Source organism: Capra hircus, chromosome 15 (genome assembly GCF_001704415.2).
Source record: "Capra hircus breed San Clemente chromosome 15, ASM170441v1, whole genome shotgun sequence".
NCBI classification, from domain to species: Eukaryota; Metazoa; Chordata; class Mammalia; order Artiodactyla; family Bovidae; genus Capra; species Capra hircus.
This window is the reverse complement of record NC_030822.1, coordinates 14,316,402-14,333,891: the sequence shown is the minus strand read 5'-3', so window position 1 is coordinate 14,333,891 and position 17,490 is coordinate 14,316,402.

Sequence of the window (17,490 nt, the reverse complement as noted above, 5' to 3'; positions counted from 1 at the left end):
TATACTAAAAGGGGAAGAGGTGTAGTTGGTTATTAAAACTACTTGATGTCAGAATCCTTTATTCTTGCATCTTTCCACATAGGTCAGGTTATGATGTCCCTGCAAACCTCCAACAAAACAATGTTCTCTGTTCTTCAACTTTTTATCTCTATATGAATAGGAAAGTGATATATCTTTAAAGGTCAGAGCCTTGAGAATGGGTTATCCACCATATTTCAGGCTATAGGCAGCATTCTTAACTTGTAGACAGAGCCATAGAGTACAAAGGTTAAATAATAGAAACAGGTCCCATATGGAGTCAGGTTTATTCTTCCTATTACATTAAGACAGATATTCTTAAAACATTTTAAAATATTACCTAGGTAATTTTTGTATTACCTCTCCACTGTGAACTTCTGATTTATATTCTCAATGTTTTAAAGCTTGTACTCCTGTTCCTCAACCAGTCATCGATCCATATTTTAATATATAGTTAGTTTTAGTCTGCAATTTAACTTATTTGTGGCTCCAAAACTTATTTAATTGGTTTACAAATATGCTTCTTTACCTGCTATGAACACTATAATCCTCAGGATCCTGTACCATTTCTTTCCACTTCTTCATGTTTTGTGTTGATAAACATGGATGGTGAAAATGATTTGTCTGTATGATAGATGGCTTAACATTTGAAACAGATATAATCAATAAATTAGTCATAGAGATTCCCTCTACCATGGCAACTGATGTGAATTCTAGTATCCATCTTTTAAGCATTCTTCAGTGCCCTGGTTTTGATAATTATTAAGTAGTACCCCATATATTGGAGGAAGAAACACCACAGTATAGCAAATTGGTTCACACACCTGCTTCTCTATTAAAAGTCAAAAGAAAACAAGGCAAAATAAATCTTTGAGGAAAGGGAAAAATACAGATATATGAAAATATATATATAGCTATTTCTTAGGGAGCCATGTGGGCATTCTTTACCTGTCTCTCTTACTTCTGCCACCGTTAGTCTATAAGTTCTTTCAAACAAGGAACCATGACCAATTCTTCTCCTCCTCTTTCTTTATCTTAGTGCCCTGTATATTTTGTACCAATAATACTTTTTTTTTTAATTTTAAAATCTTTAATTCTTACATGCGTTCCCAAACATGAACCCCCCTCCCACCTCCCTCCCCACAACATCTCTCTGGGTCATCCCCATGCACCAGCCCCAAGCAAGCTGCACCCTACGTCAGACATGGACTGGCGATTCAATTCTTACATGACAGTATACATGTTAGAACTCCCATTCTCCCAAATCATCCCACCCTCTCCAAATAAACATTTGTTGACTAAATGAGCAAGGATTAGTATATTGAAGCAAGTTTACCAGAGTGAGATGTATATTTTAAACTAGAAGTTTCCTTAGATCCTATCTAGCCAGGAAAAAGAAATGAGTGTTTTTAGATCTAGCAAATTTAAGCAATTTGCAGTGAGTACTAGAAACAGCAGCATTTGGAAACCTTGTAAAACTATCTCTGGCCTTGAAGGAAGCACTTTCTGAAGTTTGTCTGAATTTCTACATTTGTGAGCTGCGACATTTCAAATTCTGAGGCCGTCAGAGTTAAATGAGTCATCCTGTTTCATGAGCAGTTGGAAACAGTCTTTTTGTAGAAGTTCTATTCCTCTAATTACCTAAATAATATAATTTATTTTATTATACAACATTTTTCCCCATATTAATGAAATAAAAAGAATTAATTTGAAATTTTTCTCTTCTGGATGACTGCTTCACACTTTCATTTTGAATTATTATGATTTAGTCCCAAAGAAATATAGAGATCAAAATTAAAAGGAGCTTTAATTTACAATAAAAAATAATGTGGATGTACAATAAAATATAAGATATAAGAATAAGATGAAGATACTTTATTTGGCAAAGAAATATTGAAGAGATAATTGCACCCTGAATATAAGAAGCTATAGTAGCATAAATATCCAGATTTATCCTTCTGAATGTACAGAGATATTGGACACAGTGGGTTTAAAACTAAAATTTAAAACATTTCCCTTTTTTAGTAACCACTCTTAGAGAATGATATTCCCAATGACTTGTGCTGTGCTCAGCTGCTCAGTTATATCCAACTCTTTGAGGCCCTATGGATTTTAGCCTGCCAGACTCCTCTGCCCATGGAATTTTCCAGACAAGAATACTGGAGAGGGGTGCCATTTCTTACTCCAGGGGATCATCCCAACCCAGGGATCAAACCCTTGTGTCAATCCCTTGTGTCTCCTGCATTGGCAGGTGTATTCTTTAGCATAGTACCACCTGGGAAGGCCCCCTACTGACATGGGCTATGTTAAAAATGACATAACAGTGAAAATGTTGTATCACTTGTTTTAAACACTTCCTTTCTAGATAATTAATCTTCAAAGAATGTTCATTGTGAATAATTGCCTAACAAATATTCCAAACTTCAAGCACCAGGTCTTTTCTAACCCACCCATCACTTTGCTTCGGAAACTGGGACTTGAAAATCCAAATTGGATTATATTGGCTCCCATTCTTATTATTAAGATTTTAAGATTATTATTAAATTTTTCTGAAGGTAGGTCATTTTTACCACCAAGTAGATATCACTTCGGAGAAGGCAATGGCAACTCACTCCAGTACTCTTGCCTAGCAAATCCCATGGACGGAGGAGCCTGGTAGGCTGCAGTCCATGTGGTCGATAGGAGTCAGACACCACTGAGCAACTTCACTTTCACTTTTCCCTTTCATGCATTGGAGAAGGAAATGGCAACCCACTCCAGTGTTCTTGCCTGGAGAATCCCAGGGATGGGGAAGCCTGGTGGGCTGCCGTTTCTGGGGTCGCACAGAGTTGGACACGACTGAAGTGACTTAGCAGCAGCAGTAGCAGCAGATATCACCTGTGGCTTCCCTGGTGGCTCAGACAGCAAAGAACAATGTGGGAGACACAGGTTCAATTCCTGGGTTGGAAAGATCCCCCGGAGAAGGGAATGGCTGCTCACTTCAGTATCCTTGCCTGGAGAATTCCATGGACTGAGAAGCCTGGCGGGTACAGTTCATGGGGTTGCCAAGAGTTGAACACAACTGAGTGACTAACACAACTACAGACGTCATTTAGATCTAGTGTGTGTGGTGGCATGGAAAGGTGGAGGGCATTCAGAAACTCCTACCCGTTATAACAAAGTAGGAAGCAATAAACAGACTTCTGCAAAGCAAATCTTATAGAATAATAAAAGTATGTAAGAATGCATCCAGACTCAGCTGCAAGCCTGGTTGTTAGAGCAAATGGTTGGCAATCACAGTGCACATATGTAGTTGACCAACCTCTGAACCAAATTGCCTCCTACGTCACTGTCCAGATCATTGAGCCACGGCATCAGCATTGTTCTACCTGCTTCTGGATGTCTCATCACGTGGGCAGAAGAGACCCTACTCTCTAAGGGGCTAAAGCCCAAGGTGTCTAAATCAGATAAATTCTGATCAATAACTTATCTACCTTAGAATTAAAAAAAATCATAACATACATTTTGGGCTGTATGAAACTTCATTTTACTCTAATCCCAAGCACTCTCCTTTTGATATTTAAGTGTTTGCTTCCATCATTTTAAGAGAATTCAGTGACCATGAATAATAATAAAAAAAGCTGCTTGTCTTTCATAAAGCAGTAGCACCTCCAAGGCTTCACAATATTTGCTTTGTAAACTACCCTCAGCCTGTCACTTACAGTTTCCGTTTTCATTATAAATAAGCAGCAAAATGTGCAGACTGTCTGTGTTGCAGTAAAACACAGCTGTTTCCATTTGCCCTCCCATCAGTTTTATTTTCACATCATTCTGCAGTGGAATTGAATTGAATCAGTCCATCTCTAGTACAAGAAGTGTTATGCAGCTTAGTAGCAGGCAGCCCTTAATCCTTAATTTCACTCCTTTTCTATTTCCCAGTAGCCTAAAATTGGGACTTCCATTTCCAACTATGGCATTTATTGTATGGAATTTGATGATCTTGGATACGAATAAACACCTGACCCTACCTCACTCTCACACACAATTAAATAACCTTTGCTGAACTTCAAGTATCAATGCAATAAAGTGCAAGGGTTAGTCGCTCAGTCGTGTCCAACTCTCTGCGACCCCATGAACTGTAGCCCGCCAGGCTCCTCTGTCCGTGGAATTCTCCAGGCTACAATACTGGAGTGGGTAGCCATTCTTTCCTCCAGGGGATCTTCCCAACCCAGGGATAGAACCTATATCTCCTGCACTGTAAGCAGATTCTTTACTATCTGAGCCACTAAGAAAGCCCATATCAATGCAATAAGTTACTTTCAGTTCTAAATAATTGTAAAAAAAAGTGTACGTTTCCAAGCCCAGGGAAAAATGTGACTTGTATATGAATTACACAAGTTAGGAATGATAAAGATTAAATATGAATTATGTGTATATCACAATAGATGAAGATATGCTATTATCTAAAAATAACATATTCATAATGTATATTCTTCAAGTATTGACAGCATATTATATCACTCAGTTTTTAAAAACACTGTACTAATTTAGCCAGGCAATTATTATTTTTTAAGCTTCTTATTTCATATTAATTAACAGTTTTGTAATAGTTTCAGGTGAAAAGCAAAGGAACTCAGCCCTTTGTATACATGTATCCATTCTCCTCCAAGCTCCCCTCCCATCAGGCTAAGTAGACAATTATTATTAACACCTTTTTATATTTTTTAAGCATCCTCTTGTAAATGATGAAAAATGGGAATTGTAAAAATGGCTAAGATCCTCTTGGTGAAGGACAGGGAAGCCTGGCATGCTTGGGGTTACAGAGTCAGACATGACTGAGTGATTGAAAAACAACAAGAAATGTCACCTTGAAGTTATATAATCCAGTGACTGAAACAGTAAACATAATCTTTTGGATGAATGAATGAATGAGGGCATTGATTAGTAAATCTTGGAGTTGGAATCCCAATCCAAAGGGAGTGCTTCTTTTCTGAAGAGCACATTCCCTTGCTCTTGTTTACATTACCAGTTTTAGAGTTAGCTTCTGACCTATGCAAAGTCAGTTACGTTATGTGATCTTCATTTATGTCCTGTGCTTTCTTTGCCTGATATCTGTATTCACACTGACAGTACGCAGTGCTCTAGCATCCTCAGGTAAGCTGCTCAACAGGTGTGGGTCCTGTCACTTTTTACTGATGGATGCCCTTCAGGTTACACTTGCCAGAAAGACACTAAGCGATATAATCTCTCAAAGGTTGGAAGATAGTTACAAAGTAACGCTGTGTGACATATGAGTCCCGCTCTTAGGGAATGAAAATTGGGATGAACTCTGGGTACAGTAAGATTCCCTTGGTTTGCATATTGGACACTTGGCTAGTGAGGACTTTGATTTTATTGATACTGCACTTTGGATTATTAAATATTGCTGTGCATGGGGACATTTTACCACTTCTGCTCAGCTCCACTTAGGCAAAGATCATTTGCTTGGGCAATCTTCTTGTGCAGAAACCATTGCTTTTATTTCCCTCTGCTTCCTTTTTCCCTTTCCTCTCTTGCTTCTCAAGATTTATTGAACTCTTTATAAAATTTTGTTGGAGTAACAAATAAAGGTAAATGAACATAAGACTAATTGCCCACTGACACTGGCATACAAATAATAATCAATAGAAAATTCAGAACTCAGTTTTGAGGTTAGAGATTGCAAAGGCTTTCTAAACCTTGAAAGATTTATGTCTGAGATCTTCTTCAGAGAAAACCAAAATCCCTTTATGCATACTGATAGATGGGACAAAGAATATTTTCTAATATAGCAAATGAAAAAACAATGAATTTGTTCTGATAGTTTGACATCCTTATCTTATGAAGCTAGTTGTAACTACTGTTTTACAGGACTCTTTTTTTAATAGACTATATTTAGAGCAGTTTTAGATTCAGAGTCAAGTTGAGCAGAAAGTACATGGAGATTCTGTGTATCACTTGTCCCCTTCCACTGAGCCTCTACTGTCAATGTCCTGCATCAGTGTGCTACATTTGTTGTAATCAATGAAACTTCATCGATCCATCAATATCACTCAAAGTCCATAGCTTACATCCAGGTTCACTTCTGGTGTTGTGCATTCTATGAGTTTTGGAAAAATGTTCCACCATTACAATGTCATACAGAATAGTTTCACTGTCCTACAACTCCTCTGTGCTCTGCCTACTCCTCCCTCCTTCCCGCTTAACCAATGGCAACCACTGATCTTTTGCTGTCTCCATAGTTTCGCCTTTTCTAGAGTATCAGATAGCTAGATCCATACAGTGTACAGTATTATTCGGATTGGCTTCTTTCACTTAGTGATGTACATTGAAAGTGCCTCATGTCTTTGTATGGCTTGACAGCTCACCGTTTTGTTTTGTTTTGGTTTTCCATGAATAATAATATTTCATTGTCTGGATGTACCATAGATTATTTATCCGTTTACCCACTGAAGGATATCCTGGTGGATTCTGAGTTTTGGCAATTATGAGTTAAGGTGCTATAAACAGTTACACGTAGAGTTCTTCATGGCTACATTTTCAGCTCATTGGGAAAATACCAAGGAGTTTGATTTTTTGTTAAGAGAATGTTGAGTCTTGTAGTGAACTGCTAAACTGTTTTCCAAAGCAGCTGTACAATTTTGTGTTATGACCAGCAATGGATGAGTGTTGCTTCACATCCTCATCCCAATTTAATATTAGTGTTTTGCTTTTTGATCATCCTACTGGGTCTGTAGTTGTATTACATTATTGTTTGGGTGGTTTTTTTTTTAATGTATTTATTTTTGGCTGAACTGGATCTTCATTTCTTTGTGTGGGCTTTTGCTAGTTGCAGCGAGTGGGGGCTACTTTGTTGTGGTGTGAAGAGTTCTCATTGTGGTGGCTTTTCTTGCTTTGGGGCACAGGCTCGTGAGCTCAGGCTTCAGTAGTTGCAGCACATGGGCTCAATAGTTATGGTGCACAGGCTTAGTTGCTCTGCGACATATAGAATTTTCCCTTATAAAAGATCAAACCTGTCCCCTACATTGGCAGGTGGATTCTTATCTACTCTGCCAACAAGAAAGTCCCTGAAAGTGAAAATTAAAGTCACTCAATCATGTCTGACTGTTTGTGATCTCATGGACTATAGCCTGCCAGACTCCTTTGTATATAGAATTCTCCAGCCAGAATACTGGACTAGGTAGCTGTTCCCTTCTCCCTGGGACCTTCCCAACCCAAGGAATGAACCCATTGTCTCCTGCATTGCAGGCATATTCTGTACTCTCTGAGCCACCAGGGAAACCCAAGAATGCTGGAGTGGATAGCTTATCCCTTCTCCAGTGGATCTTCCCAATCCAGTAATTGAAATGGGGTCTCCATCACTGCAGGCAGATTCTTTACCAGCTGAGCTACCAGGGAAGCCCAAGGAAGTCCCTATCATTTTACTTTTCAGTTCCTTAATGAAGTATGACCTGGGATCTCTTTTCATATACTTATTTGTCATCAGAATATCTTCTTTGAAGAGATCTTTATTCAGATGTTTGAACTTTTCTTCTATTAAATTGATGTTTTCTTGTTGTTAAGAGTTCTTTATATATTTCAGATAGTAGTCCTTTATTATATGTGGCTCTTGCAAGTATTTTCTCCTAGCCTGGTTTGTCTTCTCATTTTCTTAACAGTGTCTTTTCTGCAGAGCAGAAATTCTTAATCTTAATGAAGCCCATCTTATCAATTATGTATTTCACAGATTATCTTTAGTGCAGTAACTAAAAATTCATTGCAAAACTTAAAGTCATCTATATTTACTCAAGTTATCTTCTAGAAGTTTTATAGCTTTGTTTCCTGCATCTAGATCCATGATCCATTTTGAGTTAATTTTATGAAAGGTATAAATTCTGTGTCCAAATTGATTTTTTTTTTCAAGTGGGTGTCCAGCTGTTCTAGCACCATTTATTGAAAGACTGTCTTTTCTTTACTGTATAGCCTTTGCTCCTTTGTTAATGATCAGTTGACTATAATTTATGGGTTTGTTAGGTAGTTAGAATAGGAAAAAGGAGTCCAGAATGGCGGTGGCTAAAAGATGAGGAAGGGAAAAGCCCGCAAAAATAGAACACAGGAAGGTCAGGGGACCGGAGTAAGGACCTTAGGTAGAACAAACAGCACTCCTGGTTAGCCCAATTTACACAGGGCAGGCCCAGGGGGAACAAAAAATATATAAGAAGAGGAGCCAAAGGACCAGGGGGGCCTCTCTCTCTCCCACACGCAGGCGCTCTCTCTCACTTTCTCTCTCTCTCTTCTTCTCTTCACGTCTTTTGGGTCAGCTACCCCTTGAGGATGTATTTTCTTTTATTTTCTAAATAAAATTGAGCTGTAACACAGAGCTATCACTCTGTCCAAGAGCTGTGACACGCCAAGGGCTTTAACGTCCATCACTTCAGATTTTTGTTGTGACAAGACAGAACCGAGGACATTACACACTCCCCTGACAGGTTGATTGCTGGCTTTATTATTATTATAATTTATTTTTGGGTGTATTGCATCTTGGTTGCCTTCTGGGTTTTTCTCTATATTTCTCTATTTGTGGTGAGCAGAGGCTCCTCTTTAGTTGCAGTGCGTGGGCTGCTCATCATAGTGGCATGGGTTCTAGGGCTTCAGGAGTTGTGCAAGTGGGCTCAGTGGTTTTGGCTCCATGAGCTCTAGAGCACATGCTTAGTACTTGTGGTGCAAGGATTTCCTTGCCCTGCAGCATGTGGGATCTTCAGAGACCAGGGATTGAACTTGTGTCTCCTGCATTGGCAGGTGGATTATTTACCACTGAGTCACCAAGGAAGCTCTGATTTGTGGCTCTTAATCCTATTCTATTAATCTTTTTATGGGTTTTATGGGTGGCTATTTATGGGTGGCTCAGGTGATAAAGAATCTGTCTGTAATGCAGGATGTAATGTCTGGAGAAGGAAATGGCCACCCACTCCAGTATTCTTGCCTGGAATCCCATGGACGGAGGAGCTTGGTGGCTACAGTCCACGGGTCTCAAAGAGTCGGACACAACTGAGCGACTTCACTTTCACTTTCAGTTGATAAAGAATTTGTCTGTAATGCAGGAGACTTGGATTCGATCCCTGTTTGGGAATATCCCCTGGAAAAGGGAAGGGCAACCCACTCCAGTACTCTTGCCTAGAGAATCTCATGGATAGAGGTACAGTCCAGGGGGTCACAAAGAGTCAGACATGACTGTGTGGCATGGCATTAATCTTTTTACAGTAATTTATGCTTATCTCATGCAATGCTAATATTAATAGCAAAAATACAAGATAGGCATTATTGCACTAATTTTCTAGATGACAAAACTTATGTTTTTAGGAATAGTTAATTTGCCCAATATCTGGCTAAACTTTGTTCTAATTCATTTCTGTGTTGCTCCATGGTTTCTGCTCATTCCTGTAAATCAGGTATAACTGTTATACAATGGAGTTTGAATAGAGTACACACAAAAGAATGACTAGAATGAGTTCAGTATTATTTAATATCGAGTGCAATTGTTCATTTTTCCTTTCATTTATGCTCCTATTTTAAAATTTTATCTGGGTCTGAATCAATCCAAAAGAAGGTTATGAATCTTAATGCATAACCTAAGTATTTAAATCATGAAAATGGCCACACCTGAGATTATTCCCTATTCAGGGTAAAAATCGTATGGATAACATGACTTAGTTGCACTTTAGCACGTTTTCCCAGCCCCATTCTTATGCAAAAGCCCAAATAAAGAAGACACAAATGCTCTTAAGAAATCTCAAAAAGTATAAAACCACTATTTGCTTTTAGAAAGCTCTTTAAAAGCCACAGCATCACGGTAGGAAAATAAGTTAGTTAAAAGGTACCCAATTTGCAAAAAGGCATTGCATTGCGTTTGCTTTTGATCTATTTTAAGGTATTCGGTGTATATGCCTTCACTGGGGATGTTGCATGACAGATGACTCTGTCACTAAGAAGAAAGATAATCATGTTTTTCAAAATTATCCTAAGAGAAATCAGAACACTCTTTGCAAGTAAAGGGACTCTATCTGAAATAAGATCTAGTAGAGACCCATTAATATTTTTTGAGATAAATCATTTATTTCCTTATCCTAAATTGCACAGCAAAAGAGTTTTAAAGGACACGCTATTTATTTGCAAATAGTATTTTCCCCAAAGTGGTGGGAATAATCAGAACAGAAAAAAAAATGATGCTAATGGCTTAGAAAGAATGTCAGATTGTAAGATGGCTTTATTATTCACACTCTGTCTTATGCGAATTGGAAACTATAATGATTGCAGGGAAATTAAAACATTTAATAATTATTTAATTGAGCATTTAACATTTTTTTCTTCCTTCAGCAGATACTAAATTAGCTTCTCTTTTGTGCTATTCACAGGTCTATTTCAGCATATTCAGGACATTACAAGTGAATCAAGGAATAAATACATCAAAATAAAAGTGATTGTTGCCTACTGAACTTGCATAGAATAATAATGACTCAATTGAATTCCTTTGATTTCTTCAAATTTTATTTTCCTTAAGCATGTTGTAGTTTGAAAAATGATTGAAAAATTGTGTACTAAAATTTAGAGGTGATTTTCTCAATTGTTTCCCATGTTATATTTATTTCCCCCTGAAGTAAATGGATACTTTTCCTTCATTGCCCATATTGAAAATTCCATTTGGAATTTAAAACAATTTTGATGATTATTGGCATAGTCAATAAAGCAGAAATAGATGTTTTTCTGGAACTCTCTTGCTTTTTCCATGATCCAGCAGATGTTGGCAATTTGATCTCTGGTTCCTCTGCCTTTTCTAAAACCAGCTTGAACATCTGGAAGTTTACGGTTCACGTATTGCTGAAGCCTGGCTTGGAGAATTTTGAGCATTATTTTACTAGCGTGTGAGATGAGTGCAATTGTGCGATAGTTTGAGCATTCTTTGGCATTGCCTTTCTTTGGGATTGGAATGAAAACTGACCTTTTCCAGTCCTGTGGCCACTGCTGAGTTTTCCAAATTTGCTGGCATATTGAGTGCAGCACTTTCACAGCATCATCTTTCAGGATTTGAAACAGCTCTACTGGAATTCCATCACCTCCATTAGCTTTGTTCGTAGTGATGCTTTCTAAGGCCTACTTTGCTTCACATTCCAGGATGTCTGGCTGTAGGTGAGTCATCACACCATCGTGATTATCTGGGTCATGGAGATCTTTTTTGTTCAGTTCTTCTGTGTATTCTTGCCACCTCTTCTTAATATCTTCTGCTTCTGTTAGGTCCATACCATTTCTGTCCTTTATTGAGCCCATCTTTTCATAAAATGTTCCCTTGGTATCTTGATTTTTCTTGAAGAGATCTCTAGTCTTTCCCATTCTATTGTTTTCCTCTATTTCTTTGCGTTGATCCCTGAGGAAGGCTTTCTTATCTCTCCTTGCTGTTCTTTGGAACTCTGCATTCAGATGTTTGTATCTTTCCTTTTCCCCTTTGTTTTTCACTTCCCTTCTTTTCAGAGCTATTTGTAAGGCCTCCTCAGACAGCCATTTTGCTTTTTTGCATTTCTTTTTCTTGGGGATGGTCCTGATCCCTGTCTCCTATACAATGTCACAAACCTCTGTAAATAGTTCATCCGGCACTCTGTCTGTCAGATCTAGTCCGTTAAATCTATTTCTTACTTCCACTGTATCATGAGGGATTTGATTTAGGTCATACTTAAACAGTCGAGTGGTTTTCTTCACTTTCTTCAATTTCAGTCTGAATTTGGCAATAAGGAATTCATGATCTGAGTCATAGTCAGCTCCCGGTCTTATTTTTGCTGACTGCATAGAGCTTCTCCATCTTTGGCTACAAAGAATATAATCAATCTGATTTTGGTGTCGACCATCTGGTGATGTCCATGTGCAGAGTCTTCTCTTGTGTTGTTGGAAGAGGGTGTTTGCTATGACCAGTGCGTTCTCTTGGAAAAACTCTATTAGCCTCTGCCCTGCTTCATTCTGTATCCCAAGGCCAAATTTGCCTGTTACTCCAGATGTTTCTTGACTTCCTACTTTTGCATTTCAATCCTCTATAATTAAAAGGACATCTTTTCTGGGTGTTAGTTCTAGCAGATCTTGTAGGTCTTCATAGAACTGTTCAACTTCAGCTTCTTCAGCATTACTGGTCAGGGTATAGACTTGGATTACCGTGATATTGAATGGTTTGCCTTGGAAACAAACAGAGCTCGTTCTGTAGTTTTTCAGATTGTATCCAAGTACTGCATTTTGGACTCTTTTGTTGACTATGATGGCTACTCCATTTCTTCTAAGGGATTTCTGCCCACAGTAGTAGATATAATGGTCATCTGAGTTAAATTCACCCATTCCAGACCATATTAGTTCACTGATTCCTAGAATGTTACTGTTCACTCCTGTCATCTCCTATTTGACTACTTCAAATTTGCCTTGATTCATGGACCTAACATTCCAGGTTCTTATGCAATATTACTCTTTACAGCATCAAACCTTTCTTCTATCACCAGTCCCATCCACAAGTTGGTGTTGTTTTTGCTTTGGCTCCATTCTTTCATTCCTTCTGAAGTTATTTCTCCACCGAACCCCAGTAACACATTGGGCACCTACCAACCTGGGCAGTTCTTCTTTCAGTGTCCTATCTTTTTGCCTTTTCATACTGTTCATGGGATTCTCAAGGCAAGAATACTGAAGTGGTTTGCCATTCCCTTCTCCAGTGGCCACATTCTGTCAGACCTCTCCACCATGACCCATCTGTCTTGGGTGGCCCCACATGGCATGAACTGAGTTAGATGAGGCTGTTGTGTTCCATGTGATCAGATTGGCTAGTTGTCTCTGATTATGGTTTCAGTCTATCTGTCTCTGATGCCCTCTCTCAGTGCCCTCTCTTGCTTGGCTTTCTCTTACCTTGGATGTGGGGTATCTCTTCACGGCTATTCCAGCAAAGCACAGCCATTGCTCCTTACTTATATGCAGAATACATCATGAGAAAAGCTGGGCTGGAGGAATCACAAGCTGGAGTCAGGATTGCCAGGAGAAATATCAATAACCTCAGATATGCAGATGACACCACCCTTATGGCAGAAAGTGAAGAAGAACTAAAGAGCCTCTTGATGAAAGTGAAAGAAGAGAGTGAAAAAGTTGGCTTAAAACTGAACATTCAGAAAACTAAGATCATGGCATCCAGTCCCATCACTTCATGGCAAATAGATGGGGAAACAGTGGAAAAAATGGCTGACTTTATTTTAGGGGGCTCCAAAATCACTGCAAATGGTGACTGCAGTCATGAAATTAAAAGACGCTTACTCCTTGGAAGAAAAGTTACGACCAACCTAGATAGCATATTCAAAAGCAGAGACATTATTTTGCCAACAGAGGTCCATTTACTGAAGGCTATGGTTTTTCCAGTTGTCATGTATGGATGTGAGAGTTGGACTTTGAAGAAAGCTGAGAGCCGAAGAATTGATTCTCTTGAACTGTGATGTTGGAGAAGACTCTTGACCATCCCTTGGAGTGTGAGGAGATCCAACCAGCCCAACCTAAATGAGATCAGTCCTGGGTGTTCATTGGCAGGACTGATGTTGAAGCTGAAACTCCAATTCTTTGGCCACCTGATGAGAAGAGCTGATTCGTTGGAAAAGACTCTGATGCTGGGAAAGATTGAGGGCAGGAAGAGAAGTGGATGACAGGGTGAAATGGTTACATGGCATCACTGACTCAATGGACAAGGGTTTGTGTGGACTCTGGGAGTTGGTGATGGACAGGGAGGCCTGGAGTGCTGCAGTTGATGGGGTTACAAAGAGTCAAACAGAACTGAGAGACTGAACTGAAACCGAAACTGAATGAACTTGTAGTAGGGTATATTCCAGGCAAGGTGAAGTATCTTGGATTACCCAATGCCGGTGATGAGAACTGGCTGGATTTTGAAGTTTTGTGATAAATGATCTGTGAGGATGTTTCTAGAAGAGATTAATATTTGAATTGGTAGTCTGAATAGAAGAGAGAATTGGAGAAAGAGCATATTTGCTTTCTATGTGAGCTAAGATGTCTGTCTTCTCTCGTCTAGAACGTTTGCACCCCTGGTTCTTAGATCTACACCTTGCACCTAGACTTGCACTATTGTGCTCCCTGGTCCTCTGGCTTTTGGACTCAGAATGAATTTAATCTCTCTTTTCAGTGGTTCTCTGGCTTCTAGACAGCAGATTATGTGATTTATTGGCCTCTGTAATTAATGGCCTGAGATGCTCTCAAGGCATAAGTTAGTTACATGAAGAAATTATCCAAATGCCCATGGTCCCTACTCCTATTAAATTTCTTTCTCTCTCCAGGTTCCCAGCCTGCACCTCTAGTCTTGTGGGAAATTCTCTATGATCACTTGACCAAAGAGGAGAAAACCTAGTTTATGGTTGGTCCTGAAGAATATTCAGGCACTACCCCAAACTAGACAGCTGCAATGCTGCAAGTTTTCTCTGGGATAACCCTGAAGGACAGTGATGAAGGGAAATTCTCACAGAGGACAGAATTTCAGGCACAAAGTCATTGTTTGCTTTACTTATAAGCACAAATGGTCAGACATGGAATTACATACTGATTCATAGGGCTTCTCTTGTGACTCACCTGGTAAAGAATCCACCTACAATACAGGAGGCCTGGGTTTGATACCTGGGGTTGGAAGATACCCTGGAGGAGGGAAAGGCTATCCATTCCAGTATTCTGGCCTGGAGAATTCCATATACTGTATAGCCAGGGGGTTGCAAAATGTTGGACACGACTGAGAAACTTTCACTCACTCACTCACATTCATAGGCTTTAGTCAATGGTTGAACAGAGGGTCAGGGACGTGAAAGAAACATGATTGAAAAACGGTGATGGAAGAAATCTGAGGAAGAAATATGTGAATAGACCCCTTTGAATGGACCAAAAAAAAATGAAGATATTTGTGTCCTAAGGCAAACGTCACCAAAGATGACCTCAGCAGAGGATGAGGTCAATAATCAAGTGTATAAGATGGCCTAGTCTGTGGATACCAGTTATTCCTCAGCTACTTCTGTCATTGCTCAGGGGGCTGATTGCCGGGAGCCAGCGTGAGGAACTCCGCCCATGGCAAAGGTCATGAGGAAGGAGGCTTGGCATACGCAAAGGCGTGATCAAGCCTCAGGAAACCCCCTGTTCCAGAGCATCTAACCCCAAAACCAGAGTCTGTTTTATGCTCTCACCTACACCTCTGACTTTACGAGGGGCTCTCCCGAATAACCGTTTCTCTCGGAGAAGGAGTAAACGTGCAGCTCCAAGGCAATAAAAATTCCTGAGCATGACAAGAGTGGTTCAGCTTATGGACTCCTCTGAAGGTTATCTAGCCTACCTGTATAGGTTCGTCCGGCCACATGTGATTGTTTACAGCCTCCCAATCTGAGAGGCACGAGATGTTTTAGACTTACTAAAGGCAAATTATTTTGGGGAGTTGGAAATTATTAGCATATATTGGTGAAGGGTTTTTCATTTGTTGGGTCAATAATTGCTGCTAATTCCCTGCTCTGGGTGGGACAAGGATGTCTCAGGTCAAACCTCTCTGCTGACAGACTAGCTTGTGTGACAGGATTATCCATACTCCTGCCACTATACACATGATTGTTTACTACCTCTTAACCATAAACAGCACAGAGAGTTTTGGAGTATTTTGAGAGTCTTAATTAGTACAGGGCTTTTTCTTCTTGTTGAGTCAATGATTGCCGCCAGGCCTCCATATCCTTAGGCACCTGGGAATATATTAATCAATGTATTTGGAATATAGCAAAGGAAATATAGTAGTTTGATGTTAGCAATACTAGACTTTTTGAATTAATGGATTTTCTCTTTTATAATAGATCACTGTGCTTTGTTATAAATCACCGTGATCTTGCTATGTAAAAATGTAACTTTATCATATCTTAAGACTAAATAGATCTTAAGGGGAACATTGGTGAAAGGATTTTCATTTGTTGGGCTGATGTTTGCTGCTAAATCTCCATGTTCCCTACCCTTATAATGAATATAACTAGCATATAGGAAGAAATAAGTATTAACCTTTAAGCATATAGGAGAAATATGTATTAACCTTTAAGATTAATCATGTTAACCTTGGGTTAAATAAATTCCTTTCTTGATTGTAACTCACTACAACCTCACCCTATAGGAATGTAACTTTATTTGGAGGGTGGGGCCTGGTTTAAGAAAAAACACCCTTGGAAGAAATTAGTTTTTTGGTTATCAGAAAGAAAGGATCATGAAATGTCAGCAGGTCTCACTCATGGCCAGAAGATGATGTACCTTTTTTATACATTTATGTGAAGCACCTGATTTTGATAAAGGTCAGGACTGCTGACTCCCGCATGACTCTATATTCATCCCTATATGTAACAAAAGGTATATAAGCACACCCAAAAATAAAGAATTCGGATCAGTTTCCGGAAAGACTGATTCCCCCATGTCGCTTCTTTCTTGCTCCCATTTTTCTGGCTGAATTCCCATCTGGAGCATGGATGCTATTCCACGTAATCCAAGTTATTCAGCCTCTTTTTCTCCACTAATCTTCCTACTACACTATCCATTTCTAATCTCTCCCTATATCTGTAATTAAATATGTATTTTTCCAAGGACACCGACTCCGTGCCCACCTTCGAATCACCCTGGATCCACCGGGGCTGGACTCCGGCAGCTGATGAACAAAGTGGCCTGGGGGCAGGAATGGAAGTTGTGTGCACACTCTATTGTGTGTCTAGGTAGGCTTATTGCAGGAAGGGGAACCCCTTCCAGAGCCCAAGAATGGGCTCTTGTCTAACACTCAGGAATGAATTGCCTGAAGAGACACACACGCTGACAAAGCAAGAGAATTTATTAGGAAGGGGAACTGGGGTGGAAAGCAGGAGAGTAAGGGAACCCAGGAAGACTGCTCTGCCATGTGGTTTGCAGTCTCAGGTGTTATGCTGATGGGATTAGTTTCTGGATTGTCTCTGGCCAATCATTCTGACTCAGCATCCTTCCTGGTAGCGTGTGCACCACTCAGTCAAGATAGATTCCAGTGAGAAGGATTTTGGGGGGTTGGTAGGACATATGGTCGGGCATCTCCTTTTGCCTTTTCTCAAATTCTTCTAGTTGGTAGTGGTTTGTTAATTCCATGTTCCTTACCAGGATCTTCTGTCTTAATGTAACTCATGCAAATGGTTACTGTAATACCTGGCCAGGATGTGCAATTTCAGACAGTGTTTCTCCCCTAACAATTATGGTGTCAGAATCAAAGATATTCCCTATGCCTGGTCTGAAGGTCAATAAATGTCTCCCATGCATCTGAATAGCACAGAAGTATCAGGGACATATGAATCTAAAGGAATACCTCAGGTATAATCTGTGTGGGCTTAGGACCGAGGTCTGAATGGATTGAAGGTATTTTTGTAGACGCTTCTGGCTTTGGGAACTATACCTAACATCCACACCGAAATCAGT